Source organism: Somniosus microcephalus, chromosome 28 (assembly GCF_052327205.1).
Source record: "Somniosus microcephalus isolate GS21.2 chromosome 28, FLI_Smic_1.0, whole genome shotgun sequence".
NCBI classification, from domain to species: Eukaryota; Metazoa; Chordata; class Chondrichthyes; order Squaliformes; family Somniosidae; genus Somniosus; species Somniosus microcephalus.
The window spans coordinates 12,026,699-12,035,742 of NC_141014.1; the positions used below are offsets into that span (position 1 = coordinate 12,026,699).

General features: G+C 45.5%; 1 non-coding gene across 1 annotated transcript; it reads right to left on the bottom strand.

Annotated features, from left to right (window-relative positions):
- Positions 1-2,787: 2,787 nt before the first annotated feature.
- trnar-ccu (transfer RNA arginine (anticodon CCU)) lies at positions 2,788-2,860 on the bottom strand. Its single transcript has one exon. It is a non-coding gene; the product is annotated as a tRNA-Arg (tRNA).
- Between the last annotated feature and the right edge of the window lie 6,184 nt (positions 2,861-9,044).

A 9,044-nucleotide genomic window follows, 5' to 3' on the forward strand; every position in this document is an offset into this window, starting at 1 on the left:
CGTCCCACAAGCAGGACAGACCCACCAGAGGTGGTGGCCCAGTGGTACACAGACAGGAGGGAGTGGCCCTGGGAGTCCTCAACGCTGACTCCTGTCCCCATGAACTCTCATGCCATCAGGTGGACTTCAATGTCCATCACCATAAGAACATAAGAAGTAGGAGCAGGAGTCGACCATACAGCCCTTCGAGCCTGCTCCGCCATTCAATAAGATCATGACTGATCTTCGACCTCAACTCCACTTTCCCGCCCGACCCCATATCCCTTGTTCCCCCTAGAGTCCAAATATCTATCTATCCCAGCCTTGAATATAGTCCACGACTCAGCATCCTTCGGGGCAGAGAATTCCAAACATTCACAACCCTCTGAGTGAAGAAATTCCTCCTCATCTCAGTCTTAAATGGTCGACCCCTTATCCTGGGATTGTGACCCCTGGTTCTAGACACTCAACCCAGGGGAAACAACCTCTCAGCATCTACCCTGTCAATCCCACTCAAAATCTTATATGTTTCAGTGAGATCACCTCTCATTCTTCTAAAATCCAGAGAGTATCGGCTCATTCTACACAATCTCTCATCATAGGACAGCCCTCTCATCCCAGGAATCAATCTAGTGAACCTTCGTTGCACCGCCTCTAAGGCAAGTATATCCTTCCTTAGATAAGGAGACCAGAACTGTGCGCAGTACTCCAGGTGTGGTCTCACCAAAGCCCTGTACAATTGTAGTAAGACTTCCTTACTCTTGTGTTCCAACACCCTTGCAATAAAGGCCAACATGCCATTTGCCTTCCTAATTGCTTGCTGTACCTGCATGCTAACTCTCTGTGTTTCCTGTACGAGGACACCTAAATCTCTCTGAACACCAACATTTAATAGTTTCTCACCATTTAAAAAATATTCTGTTTTTCTATTCTTCCTAACAAAGTGAATAACCTCACCTTTCCTCACATTATTCTCTATCTCCCACCTTATTGCCCACTCACTTAATCTGTCTAGATCCCTTTGCAGGCTCCTTGTGTCCTCCTCACAGCTTACTTTTCCACCCAGCTTTGTATCGTCAGCAAATCTGGATACATTGTCCTCGGTCCCTTCATCTAAGTCATTAATATAGATTGTGAATAGCTGAGGCCCAAGCATCCCACTAGTTACAGCCTGCCAACCGGAAAATGACCCGTTTATCCCTACCCGCTGTTTTCTGTCTGTTAGCCACTCCTCTATCCATGCTAATATATTACCCCAACCCCAGGATACCTTATCTTGCGTAGTGTTGTGGTTGTTGGAGGTCAATCACCTCAGCCCCAGGACATCGCTGCAGGAGTTCCTCAGGGCAGCAGCTCACCACCACCTTCTCAAGGGCAATTAGGGATGGGTAATAAATGCTGGCCTTGCCAACGACGCCCACATCCCAGGAAGAAATCAAAATAAAACATTTTACGTTGCACCTGATTGAATGCCTTTTGGAAATGCAAATATACGACATCCACTGGTTCCCATTTATCTACCCTGCTAGTTACATCCTCAAAATACTCCAATAAATTTGTTAAACACAATTTCCCTTTCACAAAAACCTAATCATATGATTTTCTGAGTGCATTGTTACCACTTCCTCAATAATGGATTCCAACATTTTCCCGATGACTGATGTCAGGCTAACTGGCCCGTCTTCTCTCTCCCTCCTTCTTGTGGATGATTGCATTGACCTTACGGCCTTGTTGGAATCTTGGCTACAGGTGATTATACAATCCTCCTTAATGCAGCCTCCCCGCCTGGCAGCACCTTCCACCACTTGCCCCGCCTCAACTGCCGTTGTGTCAATCATTAAAAACACATCACCCCAGATGAGACTCGAACCCACAATCCCTGGCTTAGGAGACCAGTGCCTTACCTATTGGGCCACTGGGGCTGAATACAGAAGATAACCCGCCTGAGGGCAATTGACCGCTCCGAAATGTGACATCTGCCTCAGTTTCAGAGTCTTCGAAAGTTCAGCAGAGATGGGAGCTATTTTCACCCATCATATCTGTCACTGCTCGCGCCATACCAGAGCCAACTACAACAACAACTTGCATTTATATAGCATCGTTAACATAGTAAAATATTCCAAGGCGCTTCACAGGAGCGATTATCAAACAAAATTTGACACCGAGCCACATAAGGAGATATTAGGACAGGAGTCCTGAACCTTGGTCAAAGAGGTAGGTTTTAAGGAACATTTAAAGGAGGAGAGAGAGGCAGCGAGGCGGAGATGTTTAGGGAGATACCGTGCCCACTGTCCATTCCCCGACCCTGCCCGCTCTTTGTTTTCAGCAGTGAGCCCTGGAACTTTGCTCAAATTTGATTCCCAATTCCTAGCCTTCTCTGCCCTCAATACTAAACTGCTCCACTGGACAACTCAGCTGCTGTGACTCTGATCTTCTATTCAGTTGCTTAAGTTTGAAGGTAACTTTGTCCAGTTTGCAGCCCATCCCCCATCGCTGCTGTGTCTGTGACTGTCCCACTGGTTTATTTTGCTGCTGTCCGGGTCCTGACCAGAAATTCACTCTCCTGGGCCGACATCCATTTCTGGATCTTATGGTGGCCTCCAACTTCACCACTGCTTCCTGCCACACAACACTTCTCCACATTAACACCTCCAGCGTACCTCTCGGTTACTCTGCCCTCCCAAATCTCTTCAGAATATTTATCAACTTGCGAACACTGCCCTGACCATCGACGAGTTTATTCTGGATGGTTGCATTGACATTCTGGGCCTTGACGGCTATACCATAGTGCCAATCTTAAAAACATATCACCCCAGATGGGACTCGAACCCACAATCCCTGGCTTAGGAGGCCAGTGCCTTATCCATTAGGCCACTGGGGCTGTATACAAAGTAATGAAAATCATGAAACTTAAGGGTCAGTTTGTGACTGCCAAATTATTATTTACAGGGCAAATTATTCTCACCGCAGACAGAAAATCTTTGATTAGGATTTAAAATGCACATTGTTGGGTGGCTAATGAATCGATTCACCCCATTCTCCCCATGTGGCCCGAATACGACGGTAGGTAATCAATCAAACCCAAACTGCACAGCCAGAGTAAAGTTTGTACAGGACACAATTTCAAACTTGGCAGATGACACAAAACTTGGAAGTGCAGTGAACAGTGAGGAGGATAGTGATAGACTTCAAGAGGACATGGACAGGCTGGTGGAATGGGTGGACACGTGACAAATGAAAGTTAACGCAGAAAACTGATACATTTTGCTAGAAGGAATGAAGAGAGGAAATATAAACTAAAGGGTACAATTCTAAAGTGGGTGCATGAACAGACAGAACTGGGGGTGTATGTACACAACTCATTGAAGGTGGCAGGGCAGGTTGAGAAAGCAGTTAAAAAAGCTTACGGGATCCTGGGCTTCATGAATAGAGTTGTAGAGTCATCAAGTCATAACGGCACAGAGGGAGGCCATTCAGCCCATCCAGTCCGTGCCTGCTCTCTTTAGAGCAATCCAGTCAGTCCCATTCCCCCGCTTTATTCCCATAGCCCTGCAAGTTTATTTCCCTCAAGTGCCTATCCAGTCTCCCCTTGAAAACATTGAGTGTCTCCACTTCCACCACTTCCGTCGGCAGCGAGTTCCAGGTCATCACCATTCACTGTGTAAAAAAGTTTTTCTCACATCCCCCCTGTATCTCTTGCCCAATGCCTTAAATCTGTGTCCCCTGGTCCTTGTGCCATCAACTAGTGGGAAGAGCCTTTCCCCGTCTAGCCTATCCAAACCCGTCATAATCTTGTACACCTCTATCAAATCACCCCTCAACCTCCTTTGCTCTAAAGAAAATAAATCCAGCTTCTCCAACCTGTCCTTATAGCTAAGATCCCCCATCCACGGAACCATTCTGGTAAATCTCCTCTGCACCCTCTCAAGGGCCTTCACATCCTTCCTAAATTGTGGTGACCAGAACTGGATGCAATACTCCAGTTGTGGTCCAACCAGCGCTTTATAAAGGTTCAGCATAACTTCTCTACTTTTGTACTCAAAACCTAAAACCTCTATTTATGAAGCCCAAGATCCCATATGCTTTGTTAACCACTCTCTCAATATGTCCTGCCACCGAGGTATAGAGTAGAAAATCGTGGAAATTATGATGAACCTTTATAAAACATTGGTTCGACCCCAACTGGAGTATTGTGTCCAATTATGAGCACCGCACTTCAGGAAGGATGTGAAGGCCTTAGAGAGAGTGCAGAAAGATTTACGAGAATGATTCCAGGGAAGAGGGACTTTAGTTACATGGATAGACTGGAGAAGCTGGGGTTGTTCTCCTTAGAGCAGAGAGGATTGAGAGTAGATTTGATAGAGGTGTTCAAAATCATGAGGGGTCTGGACAGAGTAGATAGAGAGAAACTGTTCCCATTGGTGGAAGGGTCGACAACCAGAGGACAAATTTAAGATGATTGGTGGAACAACCAAAGGTGACGTGTGGAAAAACTTTTTTACTCAGCGAGTGTTTAGGATCTGGAATGCACTGCCTGGAAGGCTGGTGGAGGCAGATTCAATCACGGCTTTCAAAGTGGAATTGGGTAAGTACCTGCAGGAAAAACATTTGCAGGGCTACGGGGAAGGGGCAGAGACAGTGGGACTAGCTGAAGTGGTATTGCAGAGAGCCGGCACAGGCTCGACGGGCCGAATGGCCTCCTTCTGTGCTGTAACCATTCGATGATAAGCTTTTGGTCACCTGTCCCAGTATCTCCTTATGTGGCTCGGTGTCAAATTCTCTTTGATAATCGCTCCTGTGAGCCCCTTGGGACGTTTTACTACTTTACAGACGCTATATAAATGCAAGTGGTTGCTGCAGATGGCTCTGGCACGGCACGTGAGCAGCGGCAGATATGATGGGTGAAAATAGCTTCCCTCAGTGCTTAACTTTCCAGGATTTGGGAAATGTGGGGAATTTCAGAGCGGTCAATTGTCCTCAGGTGGGGTGCTGTTAGTATTCAGCCCCAGTGGCCTAATGGATAAGGCACTGACCTCCTAAGTCAGGGATTATGTGTTTGAGTCTCATCTGGGGTGATGCGTTTTTAATGATTGACACTATGGCGGATTAGACGGGGCAAGTGGTGGAAAGTACAGCCAGGCGGGGAGGCTGCATTAATTGTAACTTGTGAGCCAAGTTTCCGTCAACGCTGTGATGTCAATGCAACCATCCGCAATAAGCTCAAGGGTGGTAAGGGCCTTGTGGACAAGTGTATTGACAATTCGAGGAAGCTGGAGTAGGGATTTGGGAGGGCCGAGTGACCAAGAGGGTTTATGGAGGTATTACCGTGGAAATTTCCAGGGCTGACTGACGTAAACAAAGAGGTGGATGGTCAGTGGGCCCAGGTAACTTTAAACTTGTAGCTTGGGCTAGAATGCAACCACACAGGATCATACCTATCAGCCAAGGTCCCAGACTCCTCCATCACCATCCCTGGGTATGTCCCGTCCCACAAGCAGGACAGACCCAGCAGAGGTGGCGGCCCAGTGGTACACAGACAGGAGGGAGTGGCCCTGGGAGTCCTCAACGCTGACTCCTGACCCCATGAACTCTCATACCATCAGGTGGACTTCAATGTCCATCACCATAAGAACATAAGAAGTAGGAGCAGGAGTCGACCATACAGCCCTTCCAGCCTGCTCCGCCATTCAATAAGATCATGGCTAATCTTCGACCTCAACTCCACTTTCCCGCCCGACCCCATATCCCTTGTTCCCCCTAGAGTCCAAATATCTATCTATCGCAGCCTTGAATATACTCCACGACTCAGCATCCACAGCCCTTTGGGGTGGAGAATTCCAAAGATTCACAACCCTCTGAGTGAAGAAATTCCTCCTCATCTCAGTCTTAAATGCACGACCCCTTATCCTGAGACTGTGACCCCTAGTTCTAGACACTCAACCCAGGGGAAACAACCTCTCAGCATCCAGCCTGTCAATCCCACTCTGAATCTTATATGTTTCATTCTTCTGAACTCCAGAGAGTATAGGCCCATTCTACACAATCTCTCATTATAGGACAATCCTCTCATCCCAGGAATCAATCTAGTGAATCTTCATTGCACTGCATCATAAGGCATGTATGTCCTTTCTCTGATAAGGAGACCAGAACTGTGCCCAGTACTCCAGGTGTGGTCTCACCAAAGCCCTGTACAATTGTAGTAAGACTTCCTTACTCTTGTGCTCCAACACCCTTGCAATAAAGGCCAACATGCCATTTGCCTTCCTAATTGCTTGCTGTACCTGCATGCTAACTCTCTGTGTTTCGTGTACGAGGACACCTAAATCTCTCTGAACACCAACATTTAATAGTTTCTCACCATTTAAAAAATATTCTGTTTTTCTATTCTTCCTAACAAAGTGAATAACCTCACCTTTCCTCACATTATTCTCTATTTCCCTCCTTATTGTCCACTCACTTAACCTCTCTAGATCCCTTTGCAGGCTCTTTGTGTCCTCCTCACAGCTTACTTTTCCACCTCGCTTTGTATCGTCAGCAAATCTGGATACATTGTCCTCGGTCCCTTCATCTAAGTCATTAATATAGATTGTAAATAGCTGAGGCCCAAGCACCACACTAGTTACAGCCCGCCAACTGGAAAATGACCCGTTTATCCCTACCCGCTGTTTTCTATCTGTTAGCCACTCCTCTATCCATGCTAATATATTACCCCAACCCCAGGATACCTTATCTTGCGTAGCGTTGTGGTTGTTGGAGGTCAATCACCTCAGCCCCAGGACATCGCTGCAGGAGTTCCTCAGGGCAGCGGCTTACCACCACCTTCTCAAGGGCAATTAGGGATGGGCAATAAATGCTGGCCTTGCCAGCGACGCCCACGTCCCAGGAACAAATAAAAATAAAACCTTTTACGTGGCACCTTATTGAATGCCTTTGGGAAATCCAAATATACAACATCCACTGATTCCCATTTATCTACCCTGCTAGTTACATCCTCCAAATACTCCAATAAATTTGTTAAACACAATTTCCCTTTCACAAAAACCTAATCATATGATTTTCTAATTGCATTGTTACCACTTCCTCAATAATGGATTCCAACATTTTCCCGATGACTGATGTCAGGCTAACTGGCCTGTCTTCTCTCTCCCTCCTTATTGTGGATGATTGCATTGACCTTACGGCCTTGATGGAATCTTGGCTACAGGTGATAATACAATCCTCCTTAATGCATCCTCCCCGCCTGGCAGCACCTTCCACCACTTGCCCCACCTAAACTGCCGTTGTGTCAATCATTAAAAACACATCACCCCAGATGGGACTTTAACCCACAATCCCTGGCTTAAAAAGCCAGTGCCTTATCCATTTTTTTTAATTTTTTTTTTATTAATATACTTTACTGAACATTAAGAACATTTACAACATCGTGATCATTACATCGTATGATACAAATCAATTCCACCACCCTACACCGCCATTCCGCCACCACATTTTAACATCAAAACCTGAAGTTTAATTTGTCACCTGCAACATATATTAATCGATTGTGCTTTAAAAATTGGTTGTAAGATACTGTCCTTAAATTCCTTTCTGAATAAAACATCCACAGAGCCTTATAATGGCCTTTTGGCTTATATTTAAAATACTCTTTTAGATTGATTCTCCGCCCCTTACAAAACAGAGCATTCCTTCTTTGCACAATCACGAATCTAGCCAAACTGAACATTAAATTAATTGCCGTTCCGCTAGACTCGGGCAGACTCTCCTGCAATCCCCATCTCAAAATTGAGTCCCACGGGATTCCCCTTCTTGCCATTCAGTCCCCACCCAGCAAAAAAGCTTCACACAACTGTTGAACATAGTACTTAAAGTCATTTAACTGCGGACATAACACCAGTAAATGGGACAGAGTCTCATCCTGTGTCCCACACATTGGGCAAGTTGCCGCCTCCACACGCCCAATCTTGCACAAGACCGTCATGGTAAAAATCCGGTTGTGAGCCAATTTGAAATCCAGCTCAATCCATTCTGGGCATTTAAAATTCGCCCACATTCCTTTCCAAATCCTGTTAAAGTCCAGCAGTGGGTATATACTCTGCCAAAACTCCTGACCAGCAGGTGTCTTGAATCTCCATTCTCTAAATACCTCATAGAAATCTCGAGTATTACAGTTGTCAAATTGGACTAACTCTCCTCCTTTCTCCAGTACGAAGCTTGGAAAAGCAGGACGCATTTTACTTCCTTTGGAGATTTCCGCATTTATTTCTTCCATCCAATCCTGTGGCATTGCCCTCACAATCTTCTCATACATGATTCCTATTGCTTTTCCTTCTACCTCCTGATCCTCCTCCCACACCATGTCCCTCACAATCGCTTCCGGCAACCAACCTGGAATCACCTCGTATAATACATCTTTCACAGATATAATCCCAGCTTTTATAAAAGCTTGATTAAATAAAACCTCTCCTTCGATGTTGACCCACCTGTTCAAAAATAAGGGCTGCTCTAAAAATTCCTCAGCCCCCTTAGGCATAAACCGCACACTTTTTAAAAATTGAGCCCAAGTCTCTACCACCCCCTTATAAAATCTAGGGAGGAGCTTAATCGATTTCAAAAACATATTATTGTATTCCATATACAATATCCCCTGCCCTCCTATCCCACTTTGTTTTAAAAAATGCTCAAAACAACTCTTCCAAAAACTTGAATTTGACTTCTGAAGAAATCTCTTCACCCATTTGATTCTAAAGAATTTTTTCTTCAAATCAATATCTGGGAAGTTGAGCCCTCCCTGATTTCTCCGTCCAATGATGGTATTGTAGGCCACCAAGGCTGGTTTCCCTTCCCATATAAACCTCACACAAGCCTCTCGGATGGACTTTTCTGCCCACTCAGGAATATCCTCCACCGTCAATAAGTACCATAGCTTAGACAGCAGGAGAGCAGACACCACTGTCGCTCTTCCTTGCACTTTCAACCACCTTCTTTCCCATCTTCCCAAAATCTTTTTAATTTTCATAACCTTCGGTTCTCCAATTTAATCGATCCACTTCTCCCTAAAGATACAT